The following is a 21056-nucleotide window of genomic DNA, read 5'->3' on the forward strand; positions in this document are numbered from 1 at the left end:
TTCCTATTTACTGGGCAGTGATGTGCACTTGTTCCACTCTTGTGAATGTATTTGTTGACAGCTTTTCATCAAATGAATGCTGGCTCTATACGAACAACACACTTATTCACAATATTCCTTATCTGCATGTATGGTTTCTCTTAATAACGTTTTATCTTTTCAGAAATACATAATGTTGAATGAATTTTGACTCATTCATATATGGGTAAATTAGTTTATTAGCAACATAAAAGTGTTCATTAGTCCTAAATGGTAGAAGTCCATACAAGATCAAAACTAGACTAGCATTCCAAGTTTAGATGGAGAATAGTCTCACTTTGCCAGACCTTCTTCCACAGCGCTGCAGAGGAGGGTCTGGCTAGTCCACATAGCATTCTGGGATGGGAGAAACACATGCTCTGGTTTATTGGCATTTCTTTAAACCAATCACAATTGTCATGGGCAGTGCTAAGCCCTGGACGGAGCCATGGTGCCTCTGCAAAATAGCCTCGGGAAGGAACTGGTTTTAGTGGAACGTGTACGTTCAAAGGTTGTTTTAGGCGTGCAAGAGAAAACTCAGATTGGACAGATAGTCTAGCTAGCTGTCTGGATTTACCCTGCAGAGATCTGAGGAGAAGTTAACCATAGTCCTCACAAATCCACCGGAGATTAACATTCCAACAAAGAGAAAGCGGAAGGTAACGGACATCCGGCTGAAAAGAGTGAAATCTGGCGGAATTTCCGTCGGCAACGGAGCAATCCCGGAAGTGGAACTTCGAGGATATAGACTAGATGGAGAATAACAAACAATGTTGCCCCTTTAATGGGAAATAATACAAATAATAATGCAAGAAGGCAGAAGCCATTCCAGCTAAAAGACTTCAGCTGTCATAGTTGTACCATGTCATCTCATCATCAGTCACACACTATCGGGAGACCTACCAAGCAATGTGACAGTTCAATGTCTATTTAGGAACAACATATGCAGGCAGCTAAAAATAACAAATAGTGCCTGGCTTCCTTTTACTTCATTTTACATAATTTAGTTTTTATTGATCCTGTTTTATCTACCAGTCACTGATGGCCAACTCAACCTATAACACTTGGAAAATTGATTTTTTTGTTGTTGTTGTATTTTTTATACCCACAGAAAACAAGTTTTAAAGGACCATGTGAAAACACCATATTGTCTGTCATATTTGGTCAAGTATTTACTTTTGAAATTACATTTTTAAACGCTGCACCTCCTGAATTGAAGCTCAAATGCTCATGATATAAAGCACTCAAGCACTATTAAGAAGAGATACGTATAGCCTACTTGTTGAAAAGAAGTTGAAAGTTAATAATGTTTAATGTGATGGATTGCTTCTGTTAAAGTTGGTGGTCATACTGAAGAATGAAAAGCAGCAAATCTCTTCAAGTGGGAAGACAAGCTGTGATTTAACAAAATATGCTGTGTGTGCAGACAGGAATTATGTGAATTATTCCTAAAACCACAGAGCCTAGCTTTGTTCACAAAAGATGTACTCCAGCCGAAAAAAACATCAGAGATCATGCTCAAACCCCAAGGAATCTGTAAATATGTAGTGCACTACTGTTCATTCAACATGACGGCTACTGTCCGAAGCGCAGCAACCTGTTGATGCTGCTGTCGCTGCTACGTCACCCGGATCGTTGGTCTGATTGGTTGAAGGACTATCCAATGCGCCCAGAGGCATTTGAGCGGCGTCCGTTGGTGACGCCCCTTTAGAAATGAGCTGCGAATGAACCTTGCCCAGACCCACTCTCAGTTACAACTGAGAAGGGTCTGGTATCAACCAGGCTACTTACATCCAGTGAATCTACCTCAAAATAGTCTGACGCTGAATTAATGCTTACTTAAGAGGAATCTTGCCGTTACTTCTAACTCATGAGCAAAGAAACTCATATGAGCTCGTTCAAATCAGACAGTTTGATTGACACCCCATCAAGCCATGTCCTCACACCATATGCCGACTCATGTTGATAAGCCGCAGGCAATTCATCATAGTCAGAAAGAACACATCCCCAGCCTGCATGCTTTAATGGCTTGCAGCTGAAATATAAGAGTAAACTGTAGGCAGTTTGAGCCTGAATCACTACCCAAATCGATGCAAATCGATGGATGTTTGCTTAATTTAAAGCTGTTTCTCTACTGTTACTGTTGCTCTATGTCTCATCTGTTCAGCCAGCACTTGGACTCATGCCAGAGAGCTGTGTTGATGTCAAATCAAATGTGATTATGGCCTCTAAATTTACCATCTGATTGGCCAGATCGGTGAGCAGAAGCGTAAAGTCTTTACTAATTATATTAAACCTCTGAAAATGCAAAGAGGAACTGTGACTCCAGTCCGCTGTGCTGGATATGTTTTCTATAATGAGCATAGTCTATTTAGATATAGATTACACTGATCTACTTAGTGAAATGACTCAAAAATTAGGAGGGCTAATATTGGATGAAAACATATCGACAGAGGATAATAAAGAACAATATATACATTATGGGATTCCCTTGTTGCACATTATCCTACTAAAAATGTGTAAGGGAATGTAATGGGACAAGTTGGTGATTGTTGCAAATAATTATTGTAAATAGTTATTGTAGATAATGTTGCAGAGAGCTTGTCATTTTTAGGCTAGATGTAAGGAGTTGAAAGCAAGACTACTAGCAAGAAAAATGGCAGAACTAGTCAATTCAGCAAATGCCCAAAAACTACATTTGCTTATGTTTAAGTGACAAATCTGTCTGGCATTTACAGGAGTTATGACTCTTGTCAGGGGAGGAGGCCATGGTGGTTGGATGGGTCAACCAGATGTTGGACTTCAATATCCAAGACCAATTTTTCACTTTATGTTTCTTTCCCACAGTCAACGTTGCCATGGTTTCTTTAAACCATGACCATGACTCTTCCCTAGCCTTAACCAAGAAGTTCAGAGATCTTCAACAGGGGTCTGGGACCCCTAGGGGGTCCTAAGAGTTACTGCAGAGGGGCCACGAAATTATTAGTTTTTGAAAGTTTATTTCAAAATTTAAAATGTCTTAACATGAATCCAACATATTATTAGCAAATATAAATAAAAAAACTGTGAAAAAAGCATTGATTGTATTTACAATGTAACTTAATGCAATTATTTCTACCTTTGACTTTTGATCTAGCTTGCAAAGCGAAGGATATAGTCAAAATGTGTAGTTCTAGTAAAGATGTATGGCATTTCTCTTCCCCAAGAACATGTGTGCAGATAGATCGCTTTCCTTTTCAGGCATTTCACGGGGGGTACACTTTGTTATGACCTTTTAGGCCATTCCAGATGATATATTTTGGTGGTAATAGCCATTTTAATATTACTGTTTGTTGCTAAGAGCATCTGAGTCAGCAGGGCATAGCTTCAAAGGCTTAATGGGGCAAAATAAATTGCCACACCAAGGGAAAGATACAGCACTAATCACACCATTAACATTGAGCATCAGCCCAAAGTGGCCATGTTTGTTTGAAGTGTCGAGAAATGAACTCAGGTCAACTCAAATTAAGGGCATAGGGACCACATGAATAGAGGTGGATATGCCCCCTCTCTCATTTTTGTAAATAGTATTTTTGTTCACCCTAAACCTCTTCTCCATTAAATTAAAAAATGGGATTTTGTGCGTCTCCTTCAACAAATTTCATTGTATTGAGCTGTCTTTCTGTCCATTCACTATTACAGGAACTGAGCTGTAAAGCATTAAGTACAGTTGTAATTACTTGGAGCCTTTGTTTTATGACTCTCCGGCCAAATAGTCAGCCTTGTCATAGCAAAATCTATTGCACATTCACTTAGGCTTATAGTGCCATTAGGTTTTATGTGAAGACATTTTCAAGCCCCATTTAGGGCTTTTGTATATATCAATTATGTTTATATGCAGACAAATCCTACAGAGCTTTAACACTGCATTCAACTAGTATCATCTTCTATCATTTGTAATAAAAAATTAATTTCATTCCAAATGATTCATGATGTGGAAGACATTTTTTCTCTTTTTTGTCCATCACAAAAAATGTCTTTGTTAAACAGGGCTGGATAGCTTAGCAACTTAAGGATAGTACAGAAACTACATTGATGCCTCAACACGAGAAATATATATGACACCTCATTATCAGCATGATGAAATTCCCTTTGGTTTTGTGTATAAGTAAGAAAAAATATATATCACAAACATTGAAAAAAAGAAACTAACAATCATTGAACAATAAACCTTTCTTAGAAAGAAATGTTGGTAACACTTTACTTGAAGGAGTGGAGTGACATGACACTGTCATGAACACATGAACTCTAACTCTAACTCTAACCCTAACCATAACTTGTCATGACAAAATCCGAATGACACTTACTAAAAGAAGCGTTATGTCATAAACGTGTATGACTTGTTTATAATGTTTATGACACGTTCATGACAGTGTCATGTGTTCATGACAGTGTCATGTCACTCTTATGTAGATACCTTCAAGTAAAGTGTAACCGAAATGTTTACCCACAGATCTGTGACTTTAGAAAGACCTTGGACCTCACATTTTTTCCAAGTTTTCTGTCACTTTTTCCGATGTTTTTGTCGATTTGTTTTGGTCACTTTTTTTTGATGTTTTTGTTGATTTTTTCCAAGTTTTTGAAGCTTTTTCCAACATATTTTTCACTTTTTTCAAAGTTCTTTGTCATTTTTTTTTTTAACACCCAAATTCAATAAAGATAGGGAACTGATTATTTATTTTACTTGTGAAGAGCGTTGTATGGAACCATCCACGTAACTTTTTTTGACAATTTGGTTGAAAGAAACCCAAATTTGTGATATAGAAACTTTTTGAAAATGGCTCAAATTTGGCCCGAGGACAACGGAACAACCTAAACATAATGGATACATGAGTTTGAGTTCATTTATTTAATGCTCACAGTTAAACAACTGAATAAAAGCGTAGCGTTTAAAAGATAGAATGTCTAGCCCTATAAAAATAGGATAAATATACATAATTGCAGATATGCACCCATACATTTATACTCACATAAAAGCAGCTATCCAATCCACTTAAACCATTGATATGGTCTACGTAAGTGCCTTAAATACAGTAAGATAAGATGTGCAACACTCAAACAAATGTATGATGTACCGCCAACAGCACTATATGCTCCTCTTACAGCTTTGTTTAAGCACAAACGATCAAACGACTTTTGAAAGTTTGAATGTAATGTCTGTTAACCTTCTACTTAAGATTGAACGCTGTCAAATTAGTCATGACTATTTGGAACCCCCTAGAACACCCAGTTCACCACAGCAATTCTAGTGATATTTAAGTACGTCAGTACCGTTTAGATGAAAGCTATGTTTGCACTGAGGGGTCTGAGACAGAATATGAAGTCCTGAATCGGAAATTGTTGTGCCTGTGCCAAGTGTCTGAAAATGCAGATCATTACAGAGCTTTGTCGCGTGACTGTGACAGATGCAGGGCACTAAAGGATCTCTCATTGGCTAATTGAACTTAAAGACATTCAGCATCGAATGGGATGGGCCCGATCATATTTCCTGTGTACCAGATCTGCCAGTTTCTCCTTTATTCTAAGGCTGTGATGTACAAACATCCCTGATTGTCCTTGATTGACTGACAGAGGAAGAACAACCCCTTCATGGTGGTGAAAGTAAGGGCAACATGAATGTATAATGCATTTCCACTGTGTTGTTGCCTTGGGTATTCAAATTGTGTTTGCTGGGAAGAGGAAACCAAATCAGGGCTGTGCATAAACTCCCTTTGATTGACTGTTGATGAATTCTTCAGAGATCACTAGAGGTAAACTACTGTATAATGGAAAGGTTTGATATTGACAACTATGCAATGAAATTCATTCCTGAATCCGGAATTCCCTCCAGGTGGCTATACAAGGATTTCCACTTAGTGATGTGCTAATTAAATAAATAAAAGGCTTAACAACATTGGCTTTCTTTTGTAGGAACACACTGGCCATGCACTGGCCATGTCTGTTCAGACTCCACTCTTATTCTAAATATGGTTTTAATCTGTACTTTACAATGAAATATTCATTACTCTGTGGTATTTCCACATCTGATTTACCCCGCATTTTCACTGAAATCTGAATCTTAAAACCCGTGTCAGGAATTTATTGGTTTTACATTTAAAACACACAGCGTGCCTCATTCCCTGGAGTGGAATTCTATTTTGTGATTTATGGAGATAAGAAATGAACACAAAGGAACACATTTTCAGCATCTGGAACTCCTGGGAGTGATATTTCATTTGGGACTGAAACAGACTAAAAGCACAGCGCTGTTTTGACTTTTTTGGTTGAATGATGATGGAAGGAGAATTATTGAAAAACACAGGAGGCGACTGAAATTCAGTTGCGTATTTCTTGTCAGAACACAGAGTGGCTTGAAATTAAAACAAACTATTCATGCCACTGCTTACGCCTGTGTAGTGCATTTGAAGCTGAATGGTGTTCTCTATTAAAAGAGTTACAGAAACCCATTGCATAACATGACAGCCATTGTTGTCAGGCCTTGATGAAGTTTGGGCTAAACTTGCATGTTGTTCTCATAAACATGTCAGAAATAGAGCCATGCTGTGATGGAATCGGATCAATGCCCACAATATATTTCACCTCATCCATGTATTGGGCCCAAATTTGTCTAGACCTCTGTCATTTCAGACAGAGGCATAGGTAAGTAATAAATACGCGGGTGAGTATATAGTGTCAAAGATCTTACTAAAGACAGGGCATTTCAAGCAGTGGCAATGCTATGAAACGGTACACGCTTCCTGTCTCCTAAAGGGGCGCGGCCTCGTTTGAACGTGTAGTGAATGCCGTGTGGATGAATTAAAAGCTATGTTTGAGTAATTTATTAACATGTTCTCTTGCTTTCATGTTTATTACCCCCCCCCCCCCCCACACACTGTTTTAGGCCCATGATTAAGTACAGTGTGATGCCTTCTTTTTACACGTATGGCTGTAACTGACTTTTTTTATCAGTTAAAATGCTGTGATATAGGATGTGGGGAATAGGATGTGGTTACACTAAATGGTGTGGTTATTTTGATGCTAATACAATATTTTTCTCAACTGTCCAAATATTCTGAAGTTAGGTATAGAATAGTTTGGCTTACCAGATGTAAAGTTCTGGGATGAAGCCTGACACCTGGCGCGTCTCTCGCGTGCCGGATGCCCCTCGCCTTCCACTATCTCCGCTATCTCTCCCCCCCCCCCCCATCTCAGAATAGATAGTGGAGAAAGGTCTGGCAGTGCGAGACTAGGTATACAATAATTTCATATAGACTTATCCCACAAGATACATTTCTGCAAGTTTGTTTCTTCTTTTAAAATAAAATGATTTTCAACTTGTGAATTATTTAAATCTGATCCTGATAATGTGAAATCCCTGCACCATAGTGAACAAGCATGGCGTAAGCAAACACCCTGAGTCTTATTTGTCAGATTGAGTACAACCCCACCTCCCCACCCCCCCCCAAAAAAATTAAACAAATAAACAATCAATGCCTCACACGGGGAGGGGATCTCGTGCAGCTTGGGGATCAAAATGTCACCGAGGCAGCTCAAGCCCTCGGAGGTAAGAAATGACACCAGTGTCACTTCCTTACATGTTAATTAGTGCATGAAATTCCACACAGCACAATAACCAGAAGCCAGAAGTGTTAAATTGCTTTGTTGTTGCATCAGTATGATGCAGGGGTTGCTATGTATCTCTCTGTGTGTGCTGTTTATTCATTAATATATGTAGTAGTTTCTCTGATCCCATTTCAGAGAGAATATAAAGGCCTTGTCCTTTTTGTGCACATGGATCTAAGTCACAGTTGAAACAGGTGCTGTAGTTATTCAACATTTTTAATACTTCTGTCTGTCTGCCTATACCTGGTGGCAATATAAAGCACTTTTTGTCCCCCAGTGGGCTAATATCTAAGGTGTACCATGATTTCTAATAATTGCGCAGACAGTGATTTTCGTCTTGTGCAAAACGGATGTGATTTGTAAAGTAAATGTTCCATGGTGAGATTTACCTAGTGAACACATAGGCAACCCTGACAGTACTATTATAAATACAATTATCTGTACTGTAATTTCAGACATAATTTGTTTTTACCACATTGTTCTTTTGTCATGTAAGGTTGGGGTAGTCATGAGAGAAAGGTTCTGAATACATTATCGGCAAAGATTTCAGTGTTTTTAACACCGCTGTATTCAGGACGTCTATCAACAATGAACCCATGTAATTGCATCTCTGCATGTATAGAGGTTTTGTGGTAATTTTTGGTAAAATTGAGCTCAAGTTTCTGCTTTTCTTCCTTTGTCTCTCTACCTCTTCGACACACAGAAACAAGCTTGTAATAAAAAAAAAAAAGAAAGTCCAAATTAAAAATAAATTAATAAAACATTCAGGATAATAACAGCATCTGAACAGCAGCTGGTGGGTAACTGTCCAAGAAGAAAATGCCCCGGTGGACAGAAAGTGAAGTGTGGGTTGTTAGCATGAGCTAAACACATCAATAAAGCATTAAAAAAAAGACAGCAAAGCATTAGCGAGAAGTAAAATACCACTGGCACAAAATATTAAATTAAACTATGAGGAGGTACTGTGCTTTGCAAAGTTGCGACTGAAAAGGAATCTGTCAGACAAAATAGTCTTCCACACAAAGATGCCAAGTGATCCCACACGACTCCTGATATAGGCAAACAGTGAGGAAAATGGATTACATTGTGTAAATGTGAGGTGGGCTCAATTTTAGGGTTGTGTGACAAAATGTAAATGCAAAGCAAGTATAAGAGCGGCTATCAGAGAAGGATGCATGTTGACCTTTTGATGGGAGGATGTGGAGGCTAAAGAGACTTAATCAAATGGAACCCTCCCTTGCCACAGCGTGGTTTGACAGGTGCTGTGCATGAGCAGTGAACCAAACTATGAAACCTACTAAATGATTAATAATAGCCTGTAGCTTTATGTGTGATGAGACTAGAGGGAATGGTTATTGGCAATTTCTCTCCTCTCTTTCACACACACATGCATATATACAGACAAAAACAAAGACCCTTTGGACTACATGCAGTGTGTGAGCTTGTATTAGTTGCCAATGGCCAAGCCAGACCCCCCCTCCACTCTTTCTGCAACGCAAAGTCAAAGCGCTTCTGGCCACAAAGCACATCTGCTCATCCTACCTCTGAGAATCACCCATTGCTCATATGCAATTAGGGATCACAGATCTCAGATTAGAATGCCGCATGAATATAGCCTTGTGTTTTGATCAGCGCTGATAGAAAGCATGAGGTGCGAATGGATGGGTGGGCGGGTGCATAAAAGCAATGCACCCGTTTTTACTGCTGAAAATATACCTCACGATAAATATGGATTTGCGATGATGCCCTCCCGCATTCATTTTTCAGCTCTGCACTGAAATGTGAGTACTATTGTGTCAAGCATAAACTTGCGCGTTGTGCAACACAATCCATCCTCTTGTCATGCTGCACTACATCCCTGCATCCATCATATTCTTAATGCACACAAGGTCATTCAGTAATGAAGGGATCTTTTAACTGCTCAAATTTTCGGACTGCAGGAGCACAGGCCTGTAAAGTTTGCTCGTAAGTGTGTGTGTGTGTGTGTGTGTGTGTGTGTGTGTGTGTGTGTGTGTGTGTGTGTGTATGTATGTGTGTGTGTGTGTGTGTGTGTGTGTGCATACATAGTACATCAATATGATGTGTGCGTATGTGTTTTTGTGTGCTGGGTTGTACCTTTTATGCTGCCAGAGACGGAGCATTTTCATTCAGCTCAGAGAGCAAAAAGCCTGAGGGAAATCAAAGTAAGCATTTCCTCCATTCTAAAGCACCACCTTTAATAGGTACAATGCCACCCAAGCATTCAGCCCTGTCCTTTGGACTGTGAACACATATCATGGCCTAAACTGCCAATCGGTTCCAAAAGATATTTTGTAAATGTTCCTGCACTGACGTAATACTTAGGCAGCAAAAGAAGAGGTTTTCTTTTCTCTTTAAAACATATATCTTCTCTCATGTTAACGTAAACTGTGGTCATGTATCTTCATTGTTTTTTATCATGAGCGTATAAAGTGTCTGTCTGTTTACAACCACTCAGCATGATGTAAATTAGAAAAACAGAATCCTTTATTTAGTTGCTCCTCTTAGAGGTTGATGTTTCATGAATCATTATATACATTATGTGCTAAGTGAGTAAGACCTACCAGAGCAGTTAAGTAGCATCTTGATTTACTACAGTACCTTTAAGGACAGGTTACCCAACTTTAAAAAATGAACAGACCCACTTGCTACACTTATTGCACTTCCTTGTCCCGGGGGAACTGTGCATGGTGTGTCGCTTTGTAAAAGAGCACATTAATAAGGAAAGAGCTTGTTCCTTCACGTCGTTTGAGTGTTTCTGGAGGGCATCCGCCATGTCCTCCACGCTCTTTGGGGTTGAAGGTAGGGATAGTGATGGGATATGTCCCATTTCTTAATGGATACTCCACACATCAGGGTTGTATGTGTTTTATTTATTTTTTTAATCATGGCTGATGTACATAGTTCTAACTTGAGAAATGAAATAAACATTTTAACAATATTAGCTACATTTTGTAAAGTGCAAATGTAAAGACAAATTACCTTTACATTAATAGAATTGGTTAAAAGATGCAGTAGGAAAGATGTTTACTCTGATGGACCCGCAGCCATGTACACACTGTCTGTTTTGTCATCATCATAAGTGGTATCCTTGCATTGTTGGTAAGAAAACTGATGACTGAAGATAGATAGGACTATTTGATCATTCATTTGACCATCATTTGGTGATGGTGGACAAGTTGGGAGAATCAACCTAGTTGTAAAAAATAATTTTGAGGGGGGGGGCATGAATGGCTCTACCATGTTTCATGGCAATCCATACAATTTAGTATGAGACATATCACTAAAAACCACAAATGTCAACCTTATGGGAGCGCTGTAGTAAAAGCCAGGGAATCACCAAAGTGAGTTGGCTTTATCCTTTGAGGATAGGGTGACCAGACATCCCGAAAAATTCGGGACAGTCCCAAAATCCAAGCAGTTGTCCCGAATCCTGAATCCTGCCCTAATTGTTACGGAAATTAGAGCTCTAAAGTCTCGGGAGCAGACTCTCGAGTAGTTATAGTCTGATAGAACATTAAAAACTGTTCATTGTGATTGAGTCGACCTGCAGCCACGTCCCGTCGGCTGCTCATTGGCTGCAACAGTACGTAGGCCCTATGTAGGCCCTATGTAGGCCCTACGTAGGCGGCTAGGCATGGATTTTGATAACACACATTGCTATTTTTCATTCATTCATTCATTCATTGTTGAAATGGAGGCTCAGGCTGGTGTCCCGGGACCCAATGAACATGTAGCTAAAAAGCAAAAACGTCTCTGCAGGTACCGGGAGGACTCTGTAGGGAAATACCCCTGGATTACTGCAGTTTTACGTGATGCAACCAAAGCGTTTTGCAATGTATGTAGGAAGGAGTTTCTGAATAAAAATAATAAATAATTTTGATGCAGAGTTTTGAAATTCATGTTAAGTGCAGGCAGCCACGAGAAGGAGTGATTGGATTGGATGTTGCTGATATTAAAGCACAGTCATTGTGTTTGTTTTATTTGTTTCATAATGACACTTGAGTTCATGATTTTAATTATTTTTTATTTGTATTTTTGGGTTTACATGACAGACTGAATGTTCCTGAATAAAAATAATAAATGATTTTGGTGCGGAGTTTTGAAATTCACGTCACCTTTTTTTCTCCTTGCAATGGTTTTAAACAGAGCAACAGTAAACACGTGTAGGCAGGGCAATTTAACAAAATGAAAACTTAAAAAATGTAAACCCATTGAAAAATGGCCAACCATGCTCTTCTTGGCTATTGCTCGAACCAACATGTGCCTTTCCTACGATGGGACCCCACAATATTTGCTGATACACTTTGAGACAATAGTGGGATGTGAATTAAAAGCCAGAATATCTTGTCCTATTAGCCCAGAGGTCCAGTACACCAATACAAATCTAGAAAGCAGCACTTCAACATACTGTAGATGCCTTGTCTTTTGCACAAGTAAAACCAATTTCTCCACTTTCATTGAGGTTAATGATGTCCAAACCCAGCACCCATTAAATTAATTAAAACAAAAATAGAGTTCCTACATAACAAAGATGGATGGGGCTCTAGCGAAGATATTTACAGGTAACTTAATTCACCAAACAACATTCACCAAATAAAACACATCTAGGTCACAAAGAGGAGAATTCTAAATAGCCAATTAAGCCAGTGGTAAGAGCCTTAATAAGGCAAGCAAAGTACATAAAATGAGGGGAAGTAAGTGAGTGTCAGTGCAAACGACTTTGCCTAACACTATTCATCATGGGACTAAGTGGTAAGATGGTGTCGGGCTTCTAAATTCTAACAGCATTAATCCCAGATAGCAGGGCTCATACCAGCCAGTATCAATAATGGCAATAATAACTCATCCATCTGGAAGTCATCCAAACCCTGACTGGTTAATTATGCTTCCCTCATGAATATGCCTTCCGGTTTTTAACGGTAGGAGAAGAAGAAGAACATGGCAGGGGGGTAGAGAAAAATGAAGGGAGGGAACAATGGAGCAGTCCCACATCTAAATAGCTTTTGTTAGCCAGTTCAGAGGCATCTGCCTGTTATGTGCTCTTGATCATAGTGACATCGGCTTCAGGGACTGTGCCGTATCCCAGCTGGTGGACATCTGGGGACCTTGAGCATCTGCAAACATGACACAAAGTAATTTATTAGACAGCAACCTTGACCAGCTTATTGTCCCTAAACTTGAAATTGTCATTTCTGAAAGGAATATAGTTTGATCTCTTTGGTATGACATGAATAGATTTCACTATAGAGGGTGAAGGACAGAGTGAGGCCTGATGGTCTCCATTACTGGCTTCACTGCATATGTGCAAGCTGCTCTTTCAGACAAATATGAATACTATTGAATGTTTGAGGTGATAAGAAGGAACAGAACATGTATATGCATAAATAAATGTTAATGTAACTACTACCCAGTGGTGGATAGTAACAACATGCATTTACTTAAGTACAATTTTGATGTAGTTGTACTTTACTTAAGTATTTCCATTATATGCTACTTATATTTTGGATATATTTCCTCTGCTACATTTTAGTCAGTTATACTGTAGGTACTAATGGTTTTACTGATACATATTATACAGACAAAACATGATAATGTTATAAAATGTAATGAATTATTAGAGAATAAACTAACAATATATAAAACAGCTGGCTTCTCCTAGACCAGGGGTGGCGAACCTGTGGCTCTTGAGCCGTATGCGGCTCTTTGCCTGCTCCTGTGAGGCTCTTACTGTGTGGCTGGGGGCTGTGTCATTGGTTGATTGTTGTTTTTAACTCTTCTGAAACGTACAGTATTTCAGATAAGTAAAAAAAAAAACACATTTGAATGCATCTGCCAATACATTTGCCAATTATTTTAAAATGGAAAATAATGCAGCAGAGTTTTGAGGACAGATTCTGCAACCTGAGGAAAAACAGCGGCCACAGATCACCTTCCTCGGTAACCCTTTCACTGCTGAATCCGACTGTTTGAAAGCCCCTCTAGTGACAAATGAGTGAGAGAGTTGCTTCGAGTGGCCACAACCGAGTTCAAGCAAGACCTGAAAAGGACTGTGGATAACAAAGACTGTCAGGTTTCCCACTGAGTCAATCTAAGTGAGAAAAAAAACTATGAAACCTGCTATGTATTATGACTGTCATTAGATCTGGAAGACACTGTTGCTGTTGTAGTGTGGACATGCATGTGTTGTGTGGCTTTTTGCTATGGTGCGTTTTTTTTTGTGGCTCTTTATACCTAACTGGTTGGCCACCCCTGTCCTAGACCATCTGTGACATTAACATGGCAAAACATATGCAGCCATAATAATCCAAAATTATATATATATATATATATATATATATATATATATATATATATATATATATATATATATATACTAACTAACTATAAATTTGCTAATAATATGTATGTGCTTTTACTTTGGTATTGGTAATGGTACTTTGGAGTAGTATTTAAATGTTAAAAAGTAAAACATGAGTCATATTCCTCCACTCGCACCGTCCAAATACTGACCCTTCCTGTGAACTCAGAAATAGCCTTAGCAGTGTAAAACCTCACACTACAACTGGCATTCACAGCAAACAGAAATAACACAGCTTTTTCTTTAAATTTCTTTTATAGACATGCTGTAAGCTCACCTAGCAGAGCCTGGCTAACCTCCACATTAAGTTTTCCTTGAGAGAACTCACTACCCTAACCCAATTCTATCTTTTAAGATGACTATTGCCTTACCTTAATCCCCTGTTGAATTAGCAAAAGGTTTCTGTTCCAGAAATTTGATCCCTAAGGATTGGATCCCCAAATGTTGTCCCAAGCACAGGCTAAATTAGGAGAAACACTTCCCCTTTCCAATTGAACAGGACAGATTGTAGAAATACAAAGCTACCGGATAGTATGAGGTATTACAAAAGGTACACTTTGTGTGTAAGGTACTTAAAATAAAAAATAATAATAATAGGGAAAAATGGTAAATTTACATGCTTTTAAGTTTAACTACAATAGTACAACATTGGGCATGGCCACTTTACCACTTGACTTAGTATTTGTATTTTACTTGCCCCTTTGTGCTTTACTTATAATATATTAGTTTGACTATTTCTGATTTGGTTGGGGGAACAATGATAACCACAGAGCTGCACTACAACTAACCTTTTGTAAAGGTCAGGTAAAATAATGAAAGAGGTTCAACCATGACTTAATGGAAATAGCTATACGGATCATGCTGGGAAGGTGCAAGAATGGCGTCATTAACCCTTGCCTCTGTCTTATGCTCCCTCTCTTGCAGTATTCTTAGCACTTGGCCGAGATGTTGGCTCACTTGGCCCCACTAATCAGGTTGTTAGTTGATTTATTTTCCTTTCCTTTAAACTATAATATCTGGGGGAAATACAGCACATTTTCTTTCTAAATGTGTTTTGTATAATCAGGAATGTAAGACACATGGCATTATTGATGTTCGCATAATGATTTGTTGCTGCTGGCAGCAGGATAGCACCTGGGGAGAGGGAAAAGACATTTTCGCACAGGTTTCTGCCTTTGAAAGCTGGTGAAAAACCAGGGGAGGTGACCACCTGCCTCAAAAACTGAAGCATTCACCAGTGTGCATGTCGTTTAAATAAATAATTAAGAATGACATTTTCAAGCACAATGAAGTACAACCAAAGTGAACTTTAATTTTCGGGCCTTATTCTCCCCCTTATCCTGAGCAAAAAATGTATTCACATATACAAAATACAAGGTCAGTTTCTATATGAGTATGTCAGCATTATCTGGCTGCACATCTGAATATATTTTGTAATTATTGGCACTGTGCGAGCTTGGCCATCATTATCCTGCTTATTCAATTATATGACACATTTAGATGACACTGTTGTTTGACTGCGAGACGTGTGAAGGAGACTGTGATTTTAACACTTGTTGGAAGCTGTAATTGCATTGACTCACCACCCAATGAAAGGTCAGTCAGAACTGAGATCAAATATTTGACTATGGCAGTTCTCAGCTAATACATGTGATGTAACATACAGTATAAGCTCATCCAGTGAACATTAACAATATTAAGACATGCATGTACACTCAGGAATTGTTTTAATACCATCAGTTTTACTGTAAGAGATTGTTCTACTACTAGTAAAAATGACACAGACATGTAATTTTGTTTAAATGATGTCAAGCTAATAAAAACTGTAAAAAAAAAAGGGGGTCTCATCATTCAAATGGTCATTTTATATGTAGTATTATACACTCATTAATTGATGAAATATGTATTTATTAATCACGGTTCTTTTCTCCATTATCAGCCGAGCGTTTCCACATATTGGTGTTCATGTTTTGACATTTGCGTTGCCACCTGTAAAGGCCATGAGATTCACAGTTCATCTTTATATGACCTGTCTGTTGAGATGTTCATGTTAGATAACACGAAGGAAATGTTTTTGACACTTCCATGTGTTGAAATGACATACTGCACATGATAGTTTTTTTATTTTACAGACGTGTTTCCTCAAATTCATGAGTAAAACTCAAACAAGCCTGTGAATAGCTGTAAGTGATAATAGTTGCATTTATATCTTCTCATTACTGCTTGGTCGGTTTCTATAACATTTGCATTTAGTAGGATCTGGAGTAACCTTCCAGAAAGCTGCAGGTCCACCGCAACTCTCAGTTCTTTTAAATCAAGGCTGAAGACCTATCTTTTTGATGTTGCCTTTCTTTAATTTCTTATACTGCACTACAAATTTTATTCTCATATTTTATCTGATTTTACTTTTGTTTTCTTTTTATTATTTGTTTTTAATTGCTTTTAATGTTTTATGTAAAGCACTTTGAATTGCCCTGTTGCTGAAATGTGCTATAGAAATGTTTGTGCAATGTTTAATGAAAATCAATCCCAGTCACATGAATATAATCAAAAGCAGTTCTACCTCTTGCACACTAGGTGCTGGTTGTTTGAAATGCTATGTTGGTAAGTGAACAATGCAGTTTGTCATTCTAAGTCATTCTGGATAAAAGTCTGAGCCAAATGCCAAGAATGTCAGTATAATGTAATGCTAATGACTTTTTATGTTAAGCTTTGTGGAATCTTTTACCTCTCCAACACAAACCCAAATATTTATGCAACCATGCATGCACACACACACACACACACACACACACATTCAGGAGCACACAGACGACACACAATACAACACTCTACCTCAATACTTCAAAAGACCCATCTGATACAATAAAGAAGAAGACGGCAGAGAAAATGTAATCGGCTGCACCAGATTGGGTCCAAAGAATTTCTGATCTGTTTTTTGTCCTCGACTGCATTACATTTTGTCAGGTGGACAAAGTTGTCAATCAAGCTGGCAAACCTATTTTACGTTGTCAATAGGACAGAGGAGAGAGTGTTCATTCTTTCAATAGAGGGTTAGAGATTAAAGTAGGCCAAGCAGAGAAGAGGTAATTTTCTGGGGTGATGTATTGACACTAAGACTCGATCATCTCCCACATTGTATTTCAGATCTGCTCTGTGAGATGGCCAGACCATGGAGAGAAATACTGCTGCCACATAGCATATGGTCTTACTCGTTTTTATAAGAGTAATTTGTGTTTTTTTCCCCCTGATAAACCTTTTCGTTCTATGAGTAGAGAGAGGTGATGGCATGGGCTTGTTTTAGCTTGTCTGTATTAGAAATACGATTTGGCTTACCTGTATAATGCATATTCACCTACATTCAAATTACTTCCTTTGTCATTCCTTTGGGCTTTAGACTGTAACTGTAATTAACTAATGAAATAATAAACTCATGCGTTTTCACACATGAAAGTCCGGACCAAGGTTCATGTTTTTGTTACATTGTATACATTTGATCTGGTAAGTTTTGGTTTCACACTGCAGTTATGCAAGCTCACTAAAGATCTATACGTGACAAAACTACGTCCTGCCGTCATCACATACGTGAGCTGCGTCTCCAGATACTTATAAATGATTGGTTCGTAGACGGGCTTCCTCGTCCTCTCGTATCCTCTCTCTGTGTTGGAGTTTTTTCAACTGACTGCTGCTCTCCCATACGGCCGCGGCTCTTTTTGTTTTGTTGTGATGTTGAGAAGCAAGACACGGGAACTTTCTGGAGAATTTATTCAGAGTCAAACGGAAACCAACACTGTACATTTACTACCACTTCACAAATAAACTGCTGATGTATTCTCTGCTCTGATAGCCGACAGCTGTCTGCTCTGAGCGCATTCACCGTCACTCTCTCATGTAGCCTACACACTAAGCACCAAGCTATTCCTTAAAGGAGCTTGTAACACAAGGAGAGCCTGCCAGAGCTTCTTCTATTTGGTCCGAAAGTCCGAACCATCCAAAAAATGCTTTCACACTATAAACGAACCGGACCATGGTTCAGTTTGGTCCGGACCAAGACGACCTCTTTTGGTCGGACCAAAATTTGGTCTTTTGATCCGGACCGTGGTCTGGGGGAGGTTTCACACCTCTAATTTTGGTTCGGATCAAACTGAAAAGTCCGAAAGTCCGGACCAAATGAGGTATGTGTGAAAACGCCCTAAGTTTCTTTTTGCAAGCCACTGGTTTTCTTTTGGCATTGATTGCAATAAACAATGCCAGGGGCCGGCGTGGCAGAGTGGCAGCTTTACTCATTCAATTGGATTTGACACTTGGCTAGAGACGCAGAATGAGCAGATGTGACATGTGATATGTCGAGCTAACATTACAAAGCACTCCAGGAAGTCGTTAGTGGGACGCATAGAGATTGGCAAATAACCTCTGATTAAGTGGACAAGTCGAAACAAATTTCTGCAGACCACCTTGAGATTGAGCTCTTTAAAACATTGATTTGAATGCCATGCACAACTGGTTTCAGTGCCTTAAATCTACATGTATGCTTTCCCTAGTAAGCAGAAAAGCCTGCAGACAAAGAATTTGAAAATGTCCATTATAGGTGGAATAGTGCCAAAGGACCAGGCAGATTGCATGAAACCCTCTTAGCATGGTCAAAGACATTTGCTGCATAAGGGGTTAAGAGGGGTAAGAAGCATGTTAAGTATGCATGGCATGCATATTCAATCAAAACCTTCCCGAGAACATACTGATCACAAGCCTTTAAATAACCAAAATTGCAAGCTGAGCATGTTAAGTCAAAAGGGTCCTCTAATCTATTATGCTACCAATAGGTGAACAAAAGTATCAGTACTGTACTATATTACTGTCTCCGTACGCTACAATTTAATGATCATGTCAGCATTTCTGTTCAAAGGCCTCACTTCTGATCAGATAAGCCTCTCGTTTCCTCCCCTTATTTGAATTCCCTTGAACTAGAAAATTGATCTTTTCCCTGTCTATTGAGGAAGTCGAACAAGATCCAAGAAGTGCTTTTGGAAAGGAATTCTGATTAGCAACATAAAAGAATATTCAGTTCCACTGAAAAATTACTGGGCAAAGGAAATTTTAGAGTAGAAGTGGCAGCAAGGGGAGTGAGCCAATATAACTGTGGTGTTTGCTCTTGCCTGCTCGGGTTGTACAAGGTGATGATAAGGATAATGATAACATGAAATTGTGATCAATTCAACAGACTATGTAGGCGAAACAAGCAGACCGCAACAATGTTCAGAGAAACGGTTGAATCCTTTCATCAAAAGAGAGGGCTCAATAAGCAAAGTCAGCAAAATGGCTTCATAAGTCGACAAGGATTAGCTCTGAACACATCTCTATCGCTTATAAAAAATGTTTTCCTTCTTGTTGCTCATTCGATTAGCGCCAAATTAAATGGCCACCGTTGTTTCTCTCTCCTTGTCTTCTTTGTTGGCTGTGACCTTGAATGTTTGCCCATTAAACTACCAACACTCTGACAAGTATCAATCTCAGCCTCAGGGAGGTGATGCACAAAGATAATGAATCAATTGTTGCCTTTGTCCATGATCCAAAGGTATGATAACTCAGGATTGAGCCTGTTTGCCTGAGAAACTCTTAAACCTCCAGGGAGTGACTGCTACAGCAGAAGGGTAAACTGATGCAGAAAGAGGTCATTGTCTATTTCCCCTGCTGGGTGCTTCCTGTTTAGACTACACACTAATTCATGAACATGAACTTATTTTTAGAGTGCGGTATAGTGGTGAGTTTCACAGAAATTGTAATAATTCGCAATATTGAATATGTTTAAAGCTATAGTGCGTAGTTTCTGTCTCCCCCATGAGGAATTCTAAGTAATAATAACAACTATGTCGGTACAGCCACATGATAGAAGCCTTCCGTGATCGCGCTTCACCCCAACCCCTCCTCCTTCTTGCTACGTAGTCAAGGATGACACGGAGGATTAAAAAAAAGCTTCAGAAGAGGTAATTATCTTTACTCGAGTTTCTGCGTGTTAAAGTTGCCGGAAGACACCAATTTCTAAACACATCCATGCTGAGAAATACAGAGAGAGTTGTGTGGAGCTGATAGTCTTAATTAGCTTTGTAGCAACTCATTTAGCAATGGCTTGAATGTAACGGACGTTCATTATTATAAAAGAATTACGCACTAAAGCTATAAGGAGAAATTCCAGCTGAATGATGTTGCTTAAATCAACATAATATGGCAATGTTATATAGAAAATAAATGGAAATAAATAATGAAAATATATTTACTCATGGCACTAAAGCATATTGGTTTCTAGTGCCACTAACGTTGGGGCTCTCGGAGAAACAATGTTGGTCAATCAGTCTGTCTTCCACTTTTGTCCAGAGTGAAGCTATTGTTGGATGGATTGCAATTTTTTTTTACAGATACTGAAGGTTGAATTCTATCATATTGACATTAATGATCCCCTTACATTTCCTCAAGTTCCACAAACAGATCAGAGTTTTTACTTATCCAGAAATATCTCAACATCTGCTGGATGGCTCGGCCCACATTTTGCACATGCATTCGTGGTCTCCAGAGGATGAATTATTATGACTTTGCAGATATTGTAACTGTTCCTTTAGCGCCACCAACAGACTGATATTTATGTTTGACTATTTTGTGTTAAATGTCTCTACAAGTGTTGGGTGGATTACCATGCAGTTTGGTGCAGACATTCATGGTATCTCTGAACATTGGTCATCCACTGACCTGATCATTGTGCCATTGCCAGGTCCAAATTTGTCCAAGTTTTTCAGCTACTTTCATTCATCCTTCTACCAGTTTAGATTTTGTGATTATGGTCTGTTACCTTCTGGTTCTTCTGCAAAGGAACATTCCTTGATAAATACTGTCACACGTTTGAAGCACATCATTCTGTTTTATTTTTTATTCTTTTATTTTTAGAAAAACTATATTAATCACACCAGTACTTGTAGTATACCTACTGAAATTCAAAACCCAAATCATTATAGTAATATGTTTCTGTCAC

The 21056-nt window shown here is 38.7% G+C and overlaps 1 long non-coding RNA gene across 1 annotated transcript; it reads right to left on the bottom strand.

The window, feature by feature from the left end:
• Positions 1-4784: 4784 nt before the first annotated feature.
• Positions 4785-16834, bottom strand: LOC118494377. The gene is made up of 3 exons (XR_004896508.1): positions 16822-16834; positions 4918-4927; positions 4785-4869 (listed from the first exon to the last, which is right to left on the bottom strand). It is a non-coding gene; the product is annotated as an uncharacterized LOC118494377 (long non-coding RNA).
• Between the last annotated feature and the right edge of the window lie 4222 nt (positions 16835-21056).

The sequence above is a fragment of the Sander lucioperca genome, chromosome 23 (assembly GCF_008315115.2).
Source record: "Sander lucioperca isolate FBNREF2018 chromosome 23, SLUC_FBN_1.2, whole genome shotgun sequence".
Taxonomy (NCBI): domain Eukaryota; kingdom Metazoa; phylum Chordata; class Actinopteri; order Perciformes; family Percidae; genus Sander; species Sander lucioperca.